Genomic DNA, 22,852 nt, shown 5'->3' with positions numbered 1-22,852 from the left:
GGTTGGAATTGGGAAGATTTGGATTCAAACCCTGCCTCTGATACATTAGTTGAATGAGCCTGGGCAAATAACCTCTGTGTGTCTAAGGCAATTTGATAGAACTTTTCTATCTACTTGTCATCTCTTCTGGGTGTCAGGAACCTTCATATAAGGGTTTCTTATCCTGGAGAAATCAGATCCATTGAGTGTTCTCCTACAAACAAGGATATTCATATTGCTGTCAATTACATTAGTGTTGAAGGCAGAGGTAATAATGAAGACTCCTTGGGAAGGAAGGACTTCTTGGAAAAGGTAAGATCAGGAATGAGTTTGAACCCCTGGCCACTACTCCTCTGTGTGTTGTTGTTTTCCTGCATTAGAATATAAATTCTTGAGGGCAAGAACCATCTATTTTGTCTTTTGTATTTGTATTCCCAGTGCTTACACAGTGCCTACCACAGAATAAATACTAGAAGGAGATGGGGAAAGAGGAAGGAAAGGAGGAAAAAGAGGAGGAAGAAAAAGAGAAGAAGGAAGAGGAAGATAGAGCATGATCTGGCAAAGAGCATTTCCACAATGAGAAGCAAGTGTTCAAAGGTGGTTGAGGGAACTACCTGATTGACTTGAAGGGTTCATGGGATGGTTCCTTGAGCTCATTGTATTTTACATAAGCCTCACCTTCCTAAGCAGATTGTAAGATGACCCATGGCTAGAAATGGGACTTCTTTCTGAGTTTTTGGTGTCCTCCATAGTACTGGGCATTCAGCAGGTGCTCACTGATTATTGACTGACTGATGGGTTAAAGCCACTCAGTGGAGCTCAGAATTGTCTTTAGGATTATTACAGGACTAGATGATCTGTAAAGTTACTTCCAACTCTAAATCATATGATCCTGTGAATTCAGAAAGCACCTTTCTTGCTTATCTCAGGTTATAGTTTCCAAATCAATTTAGGGATAACATATACATTTCAGCAGGGAACCTGAATATGGAGCTATGGATCCCAGCTTCTACAATATGCCCATTTCCCTTAGTTTCCCAGTTCATAACAATTGCTAGAAAATTGATGTGCAGGATTGATTTCTCTTATATAGAAAGAGCAGTACAGAGAGATGCCCTTCCTTATGCAGATATAGAGGTTAAGGAAATATAGTGGAAAGAGCACAGGACCCCTCAGAACAGCTGGATCTTGATCCCATCTCTGTCACTGGTTGTGACATATTCGATTTGTCATTACCTCTGTAGACCTCAACTTCTACATCTGTACAATGGGGATAATAGGGTTTATATTTCCTATGTTACTGGGAATTATTAGGATTAAATAAGATAAGGTATGTAATAAAGTACCTTATATCTATGAAAGGCTATATAAACATTAGCTTGTCATTCACCTAGGCCAGTGATGGGCAAACTATGGCCCACAGGCCAGATGGTGGGGAGTCCTGAAATGTTTTATCCAGCTGAGGGACATCATTCCTAATCTGATGAATATAATGAGTAGGATACAATACAATGAAACTTCGAAAGAGTTGTCTTAGAAACAGACTGACAGATGAGCATTTCCTTTCCTTTGGCCCCCTCTTTAAAAAGTCTGCCCATCACTGATGCATAGAGCTAATAAGTTAAGGAAATGGAGGAGTATCATACTATACCCCTTCTCCCAAATCAGGAGGAAGAAAAAGGTTCTTTTGGTCCCTACCAAGAACTTTCAATGTCATCCCCTCCACATAGAGTCATAAATTATGGAATGGAAGAGACCTTAGAGATCATTTACTCATATTTTATAGATGAGAAAACTGAGACCCAGAGAAGTAAAGAAATAATATACTCGACATCAGAGAGTTTGTTAATGGTGAAGTTTGGACTTGAACTCCAGCCTCAGGATTTTCAATCTAGGACTTCCTGTGCCATAATACAATACCTAGTTGCTAGGTGTTATTGAAATAATGCTTCAGGTGTATTATGGGTTAAATATGCTTCTGTGGCCTGGTCTAGGAATTCAGGTATTCTAAATTCAAACATCTAACTTGCAGTATAATGCAGTAAGAAAAAGTTCTGGATTTGAAGTCAGAAAATCTAGGTCTGATTTCTTAGTTTTTCCATTTGCTACCTGTGTAACCTTGAACTCTCTGGGTCTCATCAAAAAATTAGGGTTGAGGGAGTTGTAGACCTGATGGCCTCTAAGCTTGATGACCTCTAAGCTCTAGAACACAACCAGTGTACAAAGTGAAAGCTGCCTTGTGTTTCTTTCACATTAGTTCGTAGGAAAGAGTCTACCAACTGGACCACTAAGGGTTAAGCTATCCAGGCTTCTATTGATAAATGACAGCTGGGTATCTTTTCCAAGGGCCTTCTGCGCTCCCTTTCACTCTGGTAAATACATCTGGCATTCCCTATTTTGGAAATACAAGCGACTAGTCAATTGAAAAAGGCGGCTGCTGAGGGCAGCATGACAAGCAATATCCATAACTGCTTGTAATCTCCCTCAGACATCCGATTGCTCCCCTCCATCCCCAATGAGGACAAAGGGGCTCCTATTATCTCCCAATGCCTCCACAGCCAATCATGCAGACAAACCCTGGTACTGTATCCAGACATGCCCTCTAAGCAATATTTATTTCTCCAAATATTTACTCTATCAATGCAACAGGATGGATGAGGGTACAAGGAAGAAGCTTTTATGAGGTCCTATTGAAGAGTTAGCCTGCAGGAGAGGTGGAGACAACAAGACAAAGAGGATGAGAAGCAAAGAAAGACACAGTGTGGTGTGCCTGCATATACTGTGGGAACTCAAAAATGAGTGGAGGGTCTTATCTCTTTGGAGTAAAAAAAAATCCTTGAGAGATAATTTAGTTCAGCCTCCTATCTCCAGGAGAAAAAAATTCCAGGTATGACACTAGCCATTCAACATCTCTTGACTTGCCAAAGAGGAGAATTCCAAACCCTCTTTATTGATGGTCTGGGGGAGTGAAGGTAGGAGACCTATAAATGTCCTGAAGAGTCAGAGGAAAATTCCTGGGATTTCAGTAAGGGCTAGAGGATTGGGTTAATTCTTACTTTTCCCATTTCTACCTGGGCAAGAAGAGAATGGCCTGTTATTATAGGAAAGGGAAGCAGATATAAGCAAAGGGACCCTTTCTCCCTGTCAAGGGTACATGAGAAGCAAAGGAATGGATAGCCACTGGAAAATGGACTCAGCCATGGGAAAGAGTCCTGGTCCAGGCACGGATTTTACACTGGAGTATTGGACACTAGGTGGTGGCAGCAACTGAAATCTTATACAGATGCACAGTCCGTCTAGCTGTTTGGCATGAATGGATTGCAAGTTAAGAAGCAGTCTGGTACATGCCAGTAGCACTATGCCCTGGTCCCAAGTCCCCTGGATACCTCAATCAAAGATGAGGCTCCTTTGAGTTCTTTGATCACACCAGAGTGTGGAGAAATTGCAGCATCAGGTCCCTGAAGGCTGACTAAGCAAGGTGAGACAACCAGGGCCAAAACTAGGGCACTGAAAGAAGTTACTGCCTCTGAAGCTGTTCTGGCTGACCCCAGAGAGTAGTCCTAAAATTCTGATGGGTGACTAGAAATCATTAAATCCCTTTCTTTCTGATGAGAGACATGATCTTGTCTTCTTCAGAACATCCGATTTGTATTTAGGGAGCGGACAGCAAGATTTTGACTCCTCTTCCTTTCCAGTCCCTTTTCTCTTCTTTCTCAAATACTTGGGAGAGGCCTCTCCAGAAAATGCTTATTTCTCAGTGTGTGTGTGTGTGTGTGTGTGTGTGTGTGTGTGTGTATGAACAAGCAATAGACAAAGTATGACATTTATCAATTCCCCCCACTGCCCATCTCATTCAGGTGAGAAAAGAAATCAACCAGTATCATCTGCCCATCTACCTAGAGCCAAGCTTTATTTTCTCTCTCTGCCATTGCTTCTGTCTTTGTCTGTCTATTTGCTTTTGTGAACCAGGACTTTTTATCTTCCTAGACTAAGAGAAAGGAACCTTAGAAATCATGTATAGTTTCTTATAGCATGAAGAGCCTACTGATTCTTCTGTCCAATTCCTTCCTTCCTCCCCTCCTCCCTCCTACTGTATGACTTAGGAGATCCTAAATCAATTAAGCATTTGGCCATCTCATTCCAAAGTACATTTATTTTGGGAAAATCTTTGCAGAGTCTCTCTTCCTTGCGTTCTCTCTCTCTCTCTCTCTCTCTCTCTCTCTCTCTCTCTCTCTCTCTCTCTCTCCCTCTCCTCCATGAAAGTTGCTGCCAAAACCTCGCTACCACTAGAATGATAGCTCTTGTCCAGGCTCCATGACCACTAATCATTTCAACATCCCCGATGCTGGACAATGGGATGCTCTCTCTGATTTAAGTGGAGAAAGGCTCTCTCTCTTTTAGAAGGCATACAATTATAAAGAATAGATCTAGATATGGAGAAAGGGCATGGAAAAGGCATGGTGGAAGTTTCAGGAAACAGAGTGGGCTTTTTGAAGGAGGATGATTGGTGTAGTGGGAAGCATATTGGATTTTAATTCTGGCATTACCACTGAGGAATTGGGTGGAAACTGTCTGGGTCTGTTTCCTTATCTGTAAAATAAGGGGGTTGAACTGGAGAGCCTCTGAGGGCTCTTCCAGCTCTAATATCATGTGATTGCATGGCCTGAACTCTTTAGACCCCCAGTCAGACTAAGGAAAAAAGGATAGGATATTTTTTCACTTGGGTGCAGAGATTAGGACAGATTTGAATGCCCTGATTGACCAATGGAGAATCAATTCTCTCTTGTAAAATAGCTATTTTCTATGTGACAATGCTGTCCAGTGAAGAATAAGGACAGCTGAGGTCGTTTTTCTCACTCTCTAGCTCCCCGCTAGGGAGTTAAGAGGGAAGATTTCTTTGTGACCAGGTACATTTTTAGGTGCCTATTTTCAAGGCTGTCCTGAGCTTGGACCAACAGTAGCCTCATGATCTATATCTTGGAATTATAGGTCTTGGTAACATATCTAATGCTGCCCTGCACTGATATATTGTGAAAAGGGTGGGGATGAAGTGGTATTTGAAGGGGCAGGAGAACTAGGGAAATATCAATCCTTTGATATCTTGAAATGGAGGTAAAGAAAAAGAAGACTGGGTCACCCTGATTCCTGAAAAGAAGGATGAATTTGGCCCTTGTGATAGCTTTTCCTTTCTTTCCCCAGCCCTCTCTCTGGACCTTTACTTCACAGGAACAGTCCCTGTCTTACTTTTTCCCATGGCTTCTATATTGGGGGGATGGGGGAGTCCTTTCCTCATTTCAGCTGAGGGATGGAATTTTCCCATAACCCTCTCCCCCAAATATGCCAAAGGCTTCAGAAACCCCATCAGCCAGCTGGGCAGTAGGAGGTCAGACCCTGTGGCTCCAGACAATGGCCTTATCGGCTCTTACTCATCAGGGTATGAGGAGAGGATTGGATGGTATCATTCTAATTTACACGGGATTTTGTTTCTTTCCAGGTACTTAGCATGTGGATCTAGGTGATATCAAAGGCAGAGCATTATACAATAAGTAGGCTTAACCTCCATCTCACCCCCTCTCATCCTTCTGTCTCTTCATCGGGGCCTCGAGGAGCTGCAGCTGGGGTTGCCATAGTGACCAATTAGGATTACGGAGATGTTCTTGCAGACGAAGAGCAAGTATTGATTCGTTATTGTTGGTGGGGCAGGTGGGTACCAAAGGCTGGGGACCAGGGGGGTGGGATGGAAATAAGGGTGGGGGAGGGTGTGAATGAATGTTATTAATAACAAGGGATAGTGTATCCCTCAAGTACCCTAGTAGTTTATGTACTTTATAGGGTGAGGTGAAGACAGTAGACATAGTCTTTGCCCATTGGATGCCTGTGATCCAAAGTAGAGTTCAGGATTTGGACAGCTGTGTCCAAGTCGTGTGTGTGTGTGTGTGTGTGTGTGTGTGTGTGTGTGTGTGTGTGTGTGTGTGTGTGTTTGTACTTGGAGAGAGGAAGGAGTGTTTCTATTTACCACTATTGTCTTTAGTGTTCCCCAGAAGAATGGGGATATTAGAGAATCATAGAATCTTAGCATTTGAAGACTTTTCAGTTATCTAGTCTAATTTTTCACTCAATACACCCAGTTTAGGAACCCTCTCTACAATGTCTTTGAATGGCATTAATCTAGCTTCGGCTTCAATATTTTTAGTGAAGGAATGCTCACTACTTTGGACAGCTCCAAGTGTTTGAAAGTTTACACAGAGCTAAAATCTGCCTCCTTGAAACTTCCTTCTATTCACTGATCCTTGACAAGAGAAATCCTTGGCTCAGTCAGTGAGAGGTCTGAGATGGGATTCATGCTTTGTAGGGAATTTGTCCTGACTCTGTCTTCTTGTAATAAATTAACTCATTCATCTCTTAATGAATGAAGAGAAAACAGAATTTATTATGTGCCCATTGCTATAAGAGGGCATGTGAGGAGGACAAAGACAGAACACATGGTACCTATCTTCAGGAAACTAATAGTTTATTTGGGGAGCAAAACACACAATAAATGGTATATTAATGAAGTTCAAAATTATGTTTCTGGTCATATTGAATATAGAAATTCATAGAAGAGAAAGAGTGATAGCTAGACTGATCAAGAAAGGTTTCATGGAATTGAAATAAGGCCTTGAACAAGAATGAGTAGGATTTGGAGAGATAGGGAGATAGGAGATAGTATAATAAGTGTGGAGTGGGAGCATAGAGAATCAAAAAGACCTGGACTTAAATTCCAATTCTGGTCTTACTATCTGTGTGATAGTGGGTAAATCACTAATCTTTCTAAGTCTCAGTATCCTCATCCATAAAATGGGAATAATAATGCCAATAGTACTTATTTTAAAGGGTTATTTTTAGTGTCAAATGGGATGATACATATAAAGTGCTTTGCAAATTCTAAAATGCAATATAAATGTCAGCAATTATTATTAGGAACAATGTAGCCATAGCTCTGACTAGAGGAGGTAGGGGTGGCTTACAGAAGTATTTAAAACAAAGCAAAGGGGTTTAGATGGAATGTGGTAGAAAGGGGAGGCAGTGAAGAATTTTTGGAAAGGGAAATGTAATGATGATGAAAGCAGAGTTATCTGCAGAAAATGTTTTCTAAAATATAAAATGCATATAAATGTGAGCTGTTATTGTTATCTCATAGAAGGGCATACTTCTTGAGGGGGAAAGGGACACCAAAAGGTCTTTTTCTCCTCAAAAAATCATCTCTACATCTGTTTCAGAAATGCAGAATAATATAATCTGAGAATTGGAAGGGACCTTAAGGGCCATTTTGTCCATCCTCTTTCTCAAAGCAGGGTCTTCTCTATAGATACCCTGACAGGTGGTCATCCAGACTTTGCTTGAACACTTCTAATGATGGGGAATTCACATACCACAAGACAGCCCAATCCATTTTGAATAGCTCTAATTGCTAGAAAATTCTTCCTTTCAAAATCTTTCTTAATCTAAATCTTTTCTGCTACTTCTGAAGCCCATTTCCTTCCTCCGTTCTGTCCTCATTAGTGATTGTGGATCCTAATACGGGAAATAGTTGGGTCCCATCCTCCAATACCCCTAGGAGACATATGGACTATTATCAAGTTCCCTTCAGCTTTCAGAATCCATACTAAATAGTCCCATTTTCTTTATCCTTCACTCAGAGGTTGTATTTTTGTCACTTCTGTATCTCCTTGAACCCTCTCTTCATTTCTCATATCCTTTAGATATTTAATCCACAGCTAAGCAGAAGAATAACAGGATAAAATCCATGTTTATAAAACTTAATCTGTTTTATTTGTGTTGTAAACATTGAGTACAGGTAAGAGTCACCAAAAGGAGAGCAAAGTGGAATGAGAATTCACTGAGCTTAGCAAGACTGAATAAGTTTATACATGCCATCCTCTGGAGTATGTGCAGATATTTTCAGTCTGCTTCTAGTAGACCATGTGGGAGTTTTAGGGACCTGCTTCAGGCTAGATAAAACTTGTACCCAAGGAACTTTCAATAGACAATAACAAAGAATCAGCTAATTGGTTGTTGAGTTAGAAAAGTTGGGGGCTCAGTGAATCATTTAATAAAGGAGACAGCTGCCACCTGGGATGTCTTTCCTGCAACTCTCCAGGGGCCAATATATGACTTTAGTAGGGTCTAGGCTGGAAAGGAAGGACAGAATTCTTTCCCTTCCTGGTGTCATGGCAACCCTGCCCATGTGACAGCTTGGGTGGAGGGCTACAAATAGGTGGGCTCACATGTGAACCCTTGTTGGTCCTTGCTGTTTCTGTTTCTTTTTCTTGAGTAGGTGGTATTATAAATTTGAAGGTCTGGAGGTCTTTAAGTGAAGTGTCCAACAATTACTCCAGTTTCTATATAACTGAGGGTGGCCAGTGGAAAAGAAAATTGACTCAGGCTTGACTGTTTGATCTAGACAGTACCAAGTTGAGGTGAAAAGTGAAATGGCCAATTAGCAGCATTCCAAATTGCTTTATTTTCCAATGAAGTTTAACTACCAACCTTTAACAGATTGTAACCAGTAGTAAGTTGTACTGAATCTTATTTAAATTGCTTGGTTGATTTATAGTATGATTTTTACTATGTTCATTATTCTTTTATGTGCAGGAAAAACCTACCTGTCTTATACTCGATTCACATTGTACATTGACTTCTCTTTTACTTTCTGCTTTAAGTAGATCTAGACAAGAGTCATAATCTCATTTATTATAACTAACATTGTCCCAAGATGCAGGGATGGGTAAGAACAGGGAGTCAAATTCCCCTAAATCACAATCAGGTTTCCCTAGGACTACAATCTGGCCCCCAAACCTCAGTGTCTGGGAAGAGAATGTGAATGGTACAGGACAATAGCTTCTATTAGATGAAGCTATTGTGGTCACTTCAACCTTAAGGGATAAGAGCTTTAATTTGGGCTGTGGCCAGGTGAAATGAAGGAGACACAGCCTTTGGGAAAGCAAAATGGTAAATGATTATTGAAAAAAATTCTAAATATAAACCCACCTAACTCCTAACTTTAATATTTCCAGGAATAATGAATTGGTGTAGGTACTTTATCCATCTATGGAGTTTATAACTAGCAAACTTTGTGGTTAATAACATTTATTTACTTTCTACTAAACTAGGTGTAATGAACTAATATCTCATCTATATCTAGCTATTTACTTGTTGTCTTTTCCATTAATTGCAAGTTCTTTGAGGGAAAGAACCATTTTTGTCTTTCTCTACCCATCACTTAGCATAGTGATAGGCAAATTCTAAGTCCTTAATAATGCTTGTTGACTGATTGATTTAGGCCTAACCTAAATGTCACTTCTTCCATAAAGACTTCCTTAATCTCCTTCCCTTTGGTAGTGACCTTCCCCCTTGAAATTTAGATAGCACTTTGTTTTAGAAATTTTTAATGTAATTATGTTATATTGTATATCATGCATATCTATTTTATTTTATCATTTTATTTAGTACTAGATTGCAAGTCCAATGAGAACAGGACTTACTTTATCTAAACTTTGATTATTTCCCAGTACCTAGCATGATTTTCTACATGAAGCAGGTGCTTAATATAAATATGTTGTTTGTTGAATGAATGAAGAAAGGATCAGCCACTGAAAGGTCACATTTCTTTTCTGTGAGCATGCATATTCAATTTTATAATGAAAGTTAATGGCTTGACTGTAAATATTTTGAGCTTGCCTATGCTGTACATATTTTGAAAATAAAATAAAATTTAATCAAAAAAGTAGGAAAATAATGAATTTATATTGATTTACTCTAATCAAATTTTCAACAATATTAACTAACATTAACGAACATTCATAGGGTATTTTGAAGTTTACAAAACATTGTTAAAGAACAATGTAGCTTTATTATGTGTCTAGGGCAAATATTCTTATTCTTATTTTAGAGATGAGGAAACTGAGGCTTAGAAAGATTAAATGTCAGACAGCTAAGTAGTATCAGTTTCAAACTTCAAAGCCACTCTGACCTGGGCACTTTCCATTACAGCATGATTATATTTCAATCTTGTTAACTATGCTTTGATTGTAATAGGTAGCTCTTTTCATGAGTACACCTCAATGTTCTGGACTGTTGTTGTCACTGCCAACTAGAAGAAAAAGAATCTGTAAGAGAATTAGACTCTTAGGATAAGAGTAGCACAGACTGCTATAACTGGAAAACAACTTAGACATTATTCAAAGCACTGCCCTCCTTTTACACATGAGAAAATTGAACTGGATGATTAAAAATTGAAATGTAGTTCTTGTCTTCTTTGGATATGGAAGAGAGGTTGTTAAAAGGACATTTTATTTTTAATTTTTTCCCTGATTTCTTCAGTCTCTTTTTTTTTGCATTCAATTTCCAATCTATTCTCAGTCTGAATTCTTCCTTGTGTCAATGAACACTCATTAAGCAAAAACATCTGACACTTGTCTGACAATGTATATAATATTCTGTCCTAATAGTCCCCCACTTCTTTCCTGTGAGGAAAGAAGGATACTTCATTATCTCTTCTCCAGGACATTTTAATAATTTTTCCATTACATGGAATTCAACTTCCTTTTATTGATCTTTTTATTTGTATACTGTTGCCATTTGAATATTGTTCTCTTTGTTCTGTTTATTTTGCTCTATACCTGTTCATGGATTTCTTTCCATGTTTCTCTGGGCTTTGATTTATAATTTTTGCTGCAAAATGCTATTTTGTTACATTCACTTGACATAATTTCAACTATTCTCCAAATGATGAATACCTACCTTATTTCTAGGTCTTGCTTGCATTAAGAAAACAGAACCATTAGGAGTGAAAATTGAGAGGAGTGGAGGGAGAGAATTTGGAACCCAAATTTTTAAAAAATGAAAGTTAAAGATTATTTTCACATGTAATTGGGAAAAATATATATAAAATGTTCACACACAAAAAAGAGAGTAAACCATAAGCCAAACTGGAAACATAACCCAGATTATTTTGAGTCCAGATGTCTGTCAACCAGGCCCCATAGATTTAAAAAAAATGTTTTTTTTTTTCCCTAAATATAACTGATGCCCCCAGGCTACCCATTGTTGTTAACTGGTTTTGGGAAAACAATATATTAGGTGAGCTAATGAAATGGTGAAATTGTTACATCCCAGCACTAGAATGTAGGAGCTATATTTGTGAATAGGCAAAATTTATACACTAAAAGGGTAAATTAAATCAGAAGCCCAATACTTTGTTATCTTGGCCTAATAGGACACTAACAGAGAAGACCCCTGCTAGTAAGGTAATATGTAGAAAAATGCTTTGTAAACTTTAAATTATTTCATATAGTATCATTTGTTTGTATGAAATCAGATCTGAGATTTCATCAGTTTGGGGGAACTTCCAGCATGAAAATTCCTGCCACAGAAGAAGAGTGGCCACCAATCTGTAGTTTATGATCTTAGAATGGTGCTTGGAGAGGGAATTGACCCACTCACGATTTTTGTTATTAGTTTGACCTTAGGTCAGTCTGGTAGAAGGCAAGGAGGGAGGAAGCTCATTGAAATCTTTCATTCCTGGACCCCAGTTTAGGTGCTAGAATATGGCCTTTGGAAAGGGGGCTTCCACTGGATCTAAATGTTGGGTGTAAGGGCAACAGTGGGCGGAAAGTTGGGATATGGAAGGAAGAGGTGGATAGTCAAGTGGGGATAAAGAAGGTGAGAGGTTAAATGAAAGACAGTAAAGAATAGAGAGATGGGTTGTTGGGTCAGGGTTAGGAATCTAGGGGAGGGAATGGAAAGAGAAGGGGAACATAGGGGACAAAGGCATATATTATATATTTATGTACATTTGAGTTGGGATTGTTTTATTCATTGTATTTATAATCCTCAGTGCCTAATACCAAGCCTACCACATAATAAGCATTTATGCTTATTGGCTGATTTTCCTGTCAGTTCAGTCCTATAAAAACTCCTTGAGACTCTTTAGTCAACAAACACAATATCTATTTTACACTAAGGACTGTGCTAGGCTTTGGGAAAGATACATTGTTTAGATAAAGCAGGTCCCTAACCTCGTGGATCTTCTAGGCTAATATCCAGATAAGAGAGACACAGATAATTATATTTTGGAACCTTACATGATAAGTATGTGCCTTATAGACTGGATTCTCTCTCTCAATCTCCTACTTATATTGGTAGACTAGAGCCCAACAGAGGGCTACCTCCCTGCCTCCCCCCAACCAGGGGTAAACCTGGAGAGATCAATTTTTTCTAGTGTTATAGATCAAGAACCCCAACTGGTATGTTCCTCTCATGATTACCAATTGATATAAAATAGCTAGGCTTAATTAACTTCTAGAAAAATATCTACATAGAGTATGAACAATTGGCATAGGACATCCCTGCAGCCAAAAGTCTATGACACACTTTCTTACAAGGAAAGACCCATAGAGAGTCCAAGGGAAAGTGAGTTCATGCTTAGAGAGTTAATGTGGTAAAGCAATAGTTGGTAACTCACCCTGTTCACTTTGTGGGAAATATTTCTACAGTTCCTCTTAGGTATAGTACAGCTTTCTGATGGGTTTCTGGTAAGGTCTCAAAGTTGCCTTTCCTCTGTTCCTACTTTGTCTACAACTCAATGCAGACGCTGCCACCAGTCACTACTGCCCCCAAAACACTACTAGGACCCTGAACAGAAGTCCAAAACCTCTGACCTTCAAGTGCTCCATGGCAAATGGAAAGGGAATGGGAGAGGAGCTTCCAATCCTTCCTCTCCACTCCTCACCCCTAAATAATTTCCTCTCAGAAGCTTGGCTGGGCTGCTCTTTTCTTCATACTGTCAGGCACTTGAATGCTGGGGTCCTAACAGGCTTGTTGTTTTATAGAAGATCCCCCAGTGTGAATTAGTCTTTTTAGTCAATACTAATATACCTCCTATGGCGTGTCATTCCATTTTATCCAATGATTTTCAAGGACTGCTGGTATCTAGTCTAATGTCATTGATTGATTGATTCAATAGAGGTGTTCACACCTGGTTAAGGTGGATATTTTATGTGAGTTAGGTGATTGATGGGTTAATTCAATAGAGATGTCTAGGCCTTGTTGGAACCCAATTCATTCTTCTGATTGATTAGTGAATTAATTGAGGTACGAGTGACTCCCATCCTTACCCATGTATTAGAAGAGTGCAAAATAAAGTGCTGATGGTCATTATTGGTTGAGGAGGGATCAGGGAAGATTTCTAGAGGAAGTGCAATTTGAATTGGGCTTTAAAGAATAGGTAGCAATGTAATAGGTAAACTAGGGAGGGAGGATAATCCAGGGACCATATGAATAAGAACTTTCCTTTAAGGGTATTAGAGTGCTACTGGGTGTTACTCTTAAAGAGAAGTACAGTTTGGCTGGAATGTAAATTGTGTAGGAGGAGGAAATAAGGCTGAATAAGAGATAAGGTAGTACCAGGTGACAGAGGGCCTTGAATGCCAGGTAAAGTTATTGGTAATGGATACTAAGGATTCTTTGAAGATAAAGAGATGCAGGAATAACACTAAGTTGAACTTCAGTGAATTGGATGTTTATGTCTATGTCTAAGAAAGAGAAGACTCCCTGTGGCAAAACCTGTGTCTTTGGGATATGGGAACCATAGCCAAGGACTCTTTATTTCTTAGATCCCCAGTGCTAATCCTTGACCCTTCTAACTTGGCTGATCTCAGAGGTAGTTGGGAACATACAGATTCCCTGTCCACCTAAAAGGCACTCTCATCACTTCTTTCTCATTGGCACCCTCCTCTCCCTGCACCATGGGACCTGAGCCAAAATCTTAACCACTGGCAATCACTTCATCCCTTAGAGCTCACACTTCTGAAAGCAGCTGACCTCTCAGATGTGCTTTTTGCCCCCACTCTCAGCACAGGTGGGTATCAGCACTCTTAATTAGGGTGGAGAGAGGTAAAAGGGACCCAGGAAAAAACAGCCTCCACTCTCTCCCCTCCCCAGCCTCCACAGGATTTAATAACTGCCCTCCTTAAAGAGCAGGAGGCGTGATTAATTCTGGCTCGGGGATTATTAAAATGCCTCTGCTGAGCATCTGGCATTAAAAGTTCTAAATCAATTAATCTGTTGTTTGGAGAAGAGCACACTCGTTAGTGCGGCTGGAAGAGTTGGCCTGAGTGACTGTTGGAAATGGGAGGGGTAGCTTGGGAGAGAGAAGCATGAGGCTCCCTGGAGAGAAGAGGGGGACTGTGATCACAGCTGGACCCAGTGTACCTCCAAAATTCTCACCTTTACCGGGCAGGGTACCTTCCACTCAAATTAGAATGGATCCACTAGCCAGTGTTTATCAACAGGAAATAGCTTCCCTAGGATACAGAACTCGGGTTCTAGTGTGGTCTCTGCTCCGACCCCTCCTCCCCCTATTGCATGCCTTGGGCAAGTTGCTAAAGAATTCTGGGTGTTGGTCCCCGGGGCCGTTTGAGGGCACCTCACACCATTTGTAATGAATAATAACTAAGCAAAAATCTCATTTGTAAGGATAACCCATTAATCAAATTGTAATAATAAGCAGTCTTTCACATTGGAAGACTCACCTACTGCCAGTCGAGCTCACACTGCGAGTTATTTTTCTAGTGGTGGGGATCCTCAAAATATTTAAAGACCCCAAAGGAATGTCTGAAGCACATTGTATAAATCTACTTCTGAGGAGTTATGAGAGGGTCTGTCTGGTTGAGAAATGAAAAGGATAGGGGAAAGGGTTGTATTTATTGCCATCTGTACCACAGGACACAGGAAGAAGTACCCATTCCAAGGAGAAAGGAGCTTCATTGAATTACTGAAATATGGAATGTACGTGGATAGATCCTTCCATACCTAGTCCCTCTAGTCCCCCTTAAGACCACTACCAGATAACTACTACTCACAGGAATGGCAAGTCAGCTTAGCCAACTTAGTGAGCCACTCTAAGGACAAAATAGAAGAGGCAGCAAATGCAGGCTAAGTCAAACCATCACCACCCACTTGACCACCATCTCCCCTCACACCCTGATGGAGACAATTCTGGATCCTGGACATGAGTCTTGGGAATAGCAACTCTGCCAGCACCAGCCCAGCACCTGAGGCTATCAGTCCTATCCAACACTAGCCTGTCAGCTAGCTGCTCCTTCAGGTGCTATAGCCCCCATCTCCTGAAGACCCAGAAGAGAAAGTTCTTACAACCAAAGTTCTCATCACTGTCAAAAGGCTCCACATCAGAACTGATATAATTTTAGCAGTGTAAATGGCATTAATGAAGAAGCATTAACAGCTGCCTTGCAGCTGCACCCTATGGACCATGGAATCTTTCCATTCGTCTTGCAGCTTCAATCTTCCCTATATGTTGTCTACCCCCACTAGCATGTGAACTATTTGGGATACGACTATTTTCTTTTTTTGCATCCCCATCATTTAGCATAGTGTTGACTGATACATAGTGGGCACTTAGTAAATGTTTATTGGCTGACTTTACACATAATAGAAGCTTAATAAATGCTTTCCCCTCACTCCTATTCATTTAACCTTCTGGTCTTGAGCAGTGGTATGATTTGATCACTAGCATACTGGGCTTGGAAGCAGAAAGACATGAGACCTCAGTTTCCTCAACTAAAAAGGGGATAATAATAGCTCTTAGTTCACTTGGTTATGAGACTCAAAAGAGATAATGAATTTAAAGTGATTTATAAACATTAAATTGCTGCATAAATATGAGCTATCATTGGTATTACTCATTTCAGGATCTTTGGTCCTAATAGCATTAGATGATCTATAACTAAACTAATCAGCCAGGGAACAAACAAACTATAGGGTCTACACTATGGATCTAACCTAAAATCTAGCATATAAAACTCAGGCTTGATATTTCTGGCTATTACGAATCATGAACTGGGGATGCAACTAGGTGGCTAATTGGATTGAGAGCCAGGCCCAGAGAAGAGAAGCTTTGGGTTCAAATTTGTTCCCAAACATTTCCTAGTAGTGTGACCCTGGGCAAGTCACTCAACCCTAATCACCTATCCCCTACCACTCTTCTGCCTTAGTACCAATATAGTATATTCATTCTAAGATGAAAGGTAAGGGTTAAAAAAAAAGAATCATGGACTGGTAGGGGACCCTGGAGGCTATCTAAATTCACTCATGAAAGTGGACATCTTCTTTGTGATAGAACATTTCCAAGAAGGGGAAATCACTACCTCATAAAGCATTCTATTCCATTGTTGTTGTTGTTGTTATTCAGTCATTTTTAGTCCTTACTGACTGTGACCCCATTTGGGATACTATAGTGGTTTGCCATTTCCTTCTCCAGTACATTTGACAGATGAGGAAACTGAGGTAAATAGATTCTTTCCTTTCCCTTCCTTTCTTTGTTTTCCCCTTACCTAGTTCTATATTGTTACAATTAAAGAGTCAAGAGGCTGAGTTTTGAGTAAGAATGTCAAGTTATTGAATATACACCCATTTATTGGTTAGGTCAGCATCATAATCGACAAAGTGACCTATGAGGGCCAGCGATGACATGGAAGCTGGGTCAGGCAGCTTACTAACTAGAATTTTAGGAGCTCATTATTCAGCTCCACCTTGACTATCCCAAGACATTTCTAATTGGTGGATAGCTAATGAAGAAGTGGTCTATCAAACCATCTACTCCTGCCTATCCCCACAAGTGGACAGATCACATATGCAAGAAAAGATCCCTTCTCCCCTTCCTTTATTAACCAAATTCTGTTAAAAAAAAAGAGAGAGAGAGAGAGAGAGAGAGAAGATAGATATTCCTTGGGCTTCCAAAGGACAAAGAAAATGCAAAAAACAATAGACTGGATGGAGATCCCTGTAATTCTCTCTAATGTAGAGGAATTGATTTAGTGCATTTCTACTCTAGAACCCTGATATAAGATTTATACAGTATATGAAAAACAAATTCTCATAGTATATAGCAAGAACTTTGTATACAGCAGTCACACAACATTCTTTTTTCAAAACCTTTTAAACTCTTACCTTCTGTCTTAGAATCAGTATTATGTATCAGTTCCTAGGCAGAAGAGTGGTCAGGGCTAGGCAACTGGGGTTAAGTAACTTGCTCAGGGTCACAGAGCTAGGAAGCCTCGAAAGTCAGATTTGAACAATAAATGCTTTTTTAAAAAAGTGAATTTTATTTCACCATTCTCATCACCCTCCACAGAAACTTCATCTTATTATCATCCCTTTTCTTGAGGCCTAATCCCCAGGACCATCAAACCTTCTCTATTCTGGGCCTCAGTTTCTCCCCTACTTAAAATGAAGACAAAGCTTTTGGGATCTTTGTTATCCATGTGAAGGGAATGGGGCCCATCCTTGCTGTCATCACAATCTATCAGCTGCGCTTCTGACCTCTGAGGGTACCTCAGACATCCGTTTTCATAGAGTACAGTTCAGCCTGGATTTATCTCGCCCCATGTCTCTCATGCAAAATGCATTTCCAGACACTTTGCTGGGTTAAATGATTTAACAGCTGAGGCAGAGAGGAATTAGGAGCCTGGGTGGGGGAGGCAAGGCCTGCTTTTCAGATGAGATTGGAAAGGAGATGGAGATCGCTTGCGATGATAATCTCTTATTTTAATAATATAAAATAACTGTCCCACTGAATCAGAATGAGCGATGAATTCTGTGGCCTGGGTTAGAAACGGGCACGTAGAATAGAGAAGATAGCCAGAGAGACATTTCATTCTCTCTCCTTCTGTCTTCTATTCTCTTCATCCTGGCCTCCCTTTATTTCTTTATTGCTGTCTCTTATTTTTGCCTGTAATAGAAAATCTATGCTAATTCCACCTCAGTGGGACCTTCCACTGCATTGAATCTTGTCAGATTTGGGTCCAATATAACAAAGAACTTTTTAATAATTAGAATTGTCTAGAAATGGTACAGGCTACCTGTGAGGGTAGTGACTCCCCCATATCTTGAAGTGTTCAAAGAGAGGATGGATAGGCATTTGCCATGAAAATTTCAAAGGAGAATCTTGTTGCACAGTGGTATCAAATTCAAATAGTAAGGGAGGACTCTAAACCTAGCAGAATGGTCCCTTAGGGCTGCATCTTGACTTAGAAAACCACATATTAACATTCTCTATGTTTTATTTTAACTATTTTTTGAATATTTCTGAATTACGTTAAAACAACAACAACAACAAACCTCTTACTTTCCATCTTAGAATCAATAGTCAGTATTGGTTCCAAGGCTGAAGAGCAGTAAGTGCTAGGCAATGGGGGTTTAGTGACTTGCCCAGGGTCACACAGCTAGGAAGTGTCTGAGGCCAAATTTGAACCCAGGACCTCCTATCTCTAAGCCTGACTCTCAAGCCAATGAGCCACTAGCTGCCCTTCCAAATACATTTTAATCTGGTTCTGGGCACTTGAAAGTATCACAGATCACATGTGGCCATGGGAAGCATGTTTGGCATTAGGGAGCCTGGGAACCAACTGCAGGAGAATGGGTGAGCAGCTGTGATGTGAGGAGTGGATGCCTCGGGGAAGCTGAGGATTTTGAACAGAAGAAACTGAGACTCCCATTGGCCAAATGGCTTGCCCAAGATGATACAGGCAGTCAGAGTCAGAAATAGGATTTGTGTCCATACCCTCCAATTCCAGAGCCTATGTTTTTTTCCAATTTCTGTTCTTTTTGCTTCCTGTCAACCCCAAAAGGGGTCTGGTCTCAGCCTTAAGCAATTTGGAATAACCCACCTTTCACTGGGACACCAGGCTATGTCAGGGAAGGAAGGATATAGAAGATAACAGGTAGAGTGGAAAATCTCTGTACCACATGTTGGCTCAGCAGGGCATCCCCTTCACACCAGGCTGCTAATAGCTAAGAAACTGCAAAGCTGTCTTCCACCCTGGGATTAATTCATTATTCCAACCTTCCTTAGGTTCCATCAGGCTCAAACGTCAGAATTCAAAATGCAGCTAATGAGTCAACTTCTCCCCTTCTGAGCCCCCTCTCTGTTCTGTTGGTCTTTATGTCTCTCTGCCTTCTTTCTCCCTCTTCCTACAAATATCTGAGTTTTCAACTATATTGGAGGGAGAGGTGGGATTGGTACTGTAGGCATGAATTTGTCAGTTCATGAGGGAGTTAGGTGGCACAATGAATAAAGTTCTGGATATGGAGTTAGGAAGACCTGAGTTCAAATTTGAACTTAGACACTAGCTGTATGACTCTGAGCAAGTCACTTTGATTTTATCTGTCTCATTTTCCTCAATTATAAAATAGGAGTAATAATGGCACTTACCTCACTACGTTGTTGTAAAGATCAATTGAGATAATATTGTTGAAATGCTTAGTTCCATTCCTGGCACTTAGTAGCTGCTAAAAAAAAATGTTTATTCCCTTTCCTTCCTTTTCCCTGGTCAGGGATTATGAAAGAATGATCCTTCTCTCTCCATGGGAGAAATCACATCTGCCATTTTTGTTAATTTCTTTGCAAATGACAACTGGCCCACGAGAAATGTAAAAACTAGAAAGAGAGGTGAATCTGTCATATGACAATAGTGAGAGACTCAAATGGTACAATGGTATCCCTCACAAGGAACCCAAAGAATGAGAGAAAGGCTTCCAGTATGTTGGGTAGATCCTTCATAGTGAACTTAAAGGGAAACTTAGAGAAGAATTATAAAGGATGAGGAAGCATGTTGGAGTTATATTCTTCAGCAGTGGAGGGAGTACGTACCCAGTCCTGGTGAAAATAGGCAGTCTTCTGAACAATGAAGTATTGCTATTATCTGTTTGAGGTGTTTTGGCATAAGGGGATAGCAAGTGTAACATTCTGGAAAAAGAACTCATTTGAGAGCTAAGTTATGAAATAAAAGAATTTCAGAGCTGAACAGGACTTCAAAGGTCAGCTAGTTCTATTCATATCTGATTGAGAATCCTCTCTACAGTTTCTCCAACAAAGTGGTCACCTAGCATTCAGTTGGAAGACCTCTACTGAGGAGAAATCCACTAACTCCTAATGCAACCCATTCTACTACTGGATAACTCTAGTTGTTAGGAAATATGTACTGAAATCAGGCCAAATTGTGCTTCCAGGAAGGGAGGTAAGGATGCATTTGCTTAGAGTCTTATAAATCTAACCAAAAGGACTTTAACCTGGAAAGGAAAAGGAAGATAGAACCCTGCTTACATATATCCACTGAGTTATCAGAAAGAATAGTTGTTGTTCTTCAGACTAAAAGAGGACAAAAAATGGCATCACTGGTGATATCTTTTGACTGGAGCATAAACTGGATTTAAGTAAGTCAGAGTTGTACAAAGTTAATAGCCTCACTCTCTCTTTCAGAGTTATTGAAGTCCAGTGGCAAGACAAAAGTCAGGATGACTGGCAATGGCCCAGGGTTCAGTGAATGACTGACCTTGGCTTCCTTCATGTCTAACCAAACTCTAAGCACTCTACAGTACCTACTTCTGATGCCTTCATAGCTGTTGGGACAAATTCTCCTCATCTACCACTTCTGCTGGGAAAAATCTTCACTTCCCTAAGGTTCCCCTTAACTCACTGATAGGTTTGATGCCTGTCAGTTTCCCTTAACTTTGCTTAGTTCACCTCCTGGAATGGTTTACTGGATTGTGGCTGGTTCTTAGAGTCACAGGTAAGAGATGGGTGGCAGGTGAACACCAAAGGAGAAAAGCAACTCTGAAAAAGGCTCCACAAGCTGTCACACTAGAGGTACTAGTCTTCCATGAATACCCTAGATAGCCCATAGAGAATAGCTGATTAGAAAGAATAGGAGTAGAGGTACCCAGAAACTGACAAGAGAGAGCAAGGATTAGGAGCCCTTGGACTAAAGTTTAGCCCAAGAGGGATGGGAAGCTCAGAAAGTGAAATTCTAAAGGCACCGTTTGTAGGGGAGGAAAGGGGGAAGTTGCCTAGCATAGCCACACAAACAACTGACAATGTACTAAGTCCATAGTCAATGCTTGTTTTACTGGTTCCCTCTCCTCTTCCTCTTAGACCTTAGCTTTCTTCAAAGCTCAGTTATAATACCATTTCCTATATGATATGTTCCCCAATCTCGCTAGTTACTAAAGTAGCTATCCCTATCCTCAGTGAAATTACCTAGTATCTTCTCTTTATATATTTTGTATTTTTCAAACCCTTACTTTCTGTCTTAGAATGGATATTAAGTATTGGTTCCAAAGCATAAAAGCACTAAAGGCTAGATAATTGAGGTTAAGTGACTTGCCCAGGGTCATACAGCTAGGAAGTGTCTGGAACTCAGGACCTCTCATTGACAGGCTCTCTAACCACAGAAGCATGTGGCTGCCCTCATGTTTTGTATTTATTTATATCTGTATGAGTTGTTTCCCCTGACAAAATGAAAGTTTCTTGAGGACAGAGACTTTCATTTTATATTTCCCTAGCATTAAATTACACATCCTTGTATAAGTAGATACCCAAGATATTTTGATTTATTATTAAAGAACCAATAGAAAGGATGCCTGACCCATTGTTTGTTGTCTTTGGAAATTATGCTGACTTTTTAAAAAACCCTTACCTTCCCTCTTAGAATCAATACTGTGTATTGGTTCCAAAGCAGAAGAGTGGTAAGGGCTAGGCAAAGGGGGTTAAGTGACTTGCCCAGGGTCACACAGCTGAGAAGTGTCTGAGGCCAGATTTGAACCTAGGACATCCCATCTCTAGGCCTGTCTTTCAATCTGCTGAGCCACCCAGCTGCCCCTTGTGCTGACTTTTGAATCAGATGCCTTGGGTTCATACCCTCTGCTATTGCCACTTACTTTGTATATGATCTTGGGCAAGTCAATTAGTTTTTTTGAGCCTCAGTAATAAGGTAGTTGGAATAGTTGACGTATCATATCCTTTCCCACACTAAATCTATGATTCTATGACTGTTCAAAAAGAAAAGCTACTTCAAAATTGAGGAAGAACAGATCTACTGATTCTTTTTATGGAAGAGAATAGAGCTTGCAAGTTATAGGTTAGTGAGCTTGACTTTGATTCCTAAAGTTTCTAGGAGGCTTTATTAAAGTAATAGCAACTAGAAAAAGAAGGAACTATCAAGAAAAGCCAGGATGATTTCATTAGGAACAGGTCATGCCAGAATCATCTCATCTCTTTTCTCTGACAGGGTTACTAGACTAGATCAGTTGAACATTGGAGATATAGTTTCCCCAGATTTCAGGAAAACATTTGCAAAATCTCTCATGCTATTCTTGTGAAAAAGATGGAGGTAGAAACTCAATGAGAGCACAGTTGGCTAGATTTGAATCTGATTGAATGACCAAATTCAAAGAGCTGTCATTAAACAGTTGGATGTCAACTTGGGAGGGAGGTGTCCTGATCTGGTGCTGTTTATCATTTTTATCAGTGGCTTGAATAAAAGCATAAATAATATAGTTATCAAGTTTACAGATGTAATGCAAGGTTGGGAGGGATAACTAACATGTTGTATAACAGATTTAGGATCCAAAAACATTTTGGCAGGCTAAAATGTTGGGCTGAATCCTAAAAAGATGAAATTTAATAGTAATAAATATAAAGTCTCATACCAGGTTTCAAAAAATCAATTTACAAGGTGTATATTGGAGAGGCCAGGCTAGTTAGCAATCTGGAAGAAAAGAGATCAGATTTTTCTGAGCTGCAAGAAAATTTGCATCAATAGCTAATGCATTGGGAGTGCATTGAAAGGTATAATGTCCAGGACTAAGGAAGTAATAATTTTTTTTTGTATTTATCTGCTTACACAATAGTTAGAGTATTGTTTGGCCCTTGCTATTGTACTTTAAGAATTCAGGGAGGCAGGTGGGTGGCTCAGTGGATTGAAAGCCAGGCCTAGAAACAGGAGGTCCTAGGTTCAAATCTGGCCTCAGACAC

This window comes from Gracilinanus agilis, chromosome 3 (genome assembly GCF_016433145.1).
Source record: "Gracilinanus agilis isolate LMUSP501 chromosome 3, AgileGrace, whole genome shotgun sequence".
Taxonomy (NCBI): Eukaryota; Metazoa; Chordata; class Mammalia; order Didelphimorphia; family Didelphidae; genus Gracilinanus; species Gracilinanus agilis.
This window is presented reverse-complemented; position numbering follows the sequence as displayed.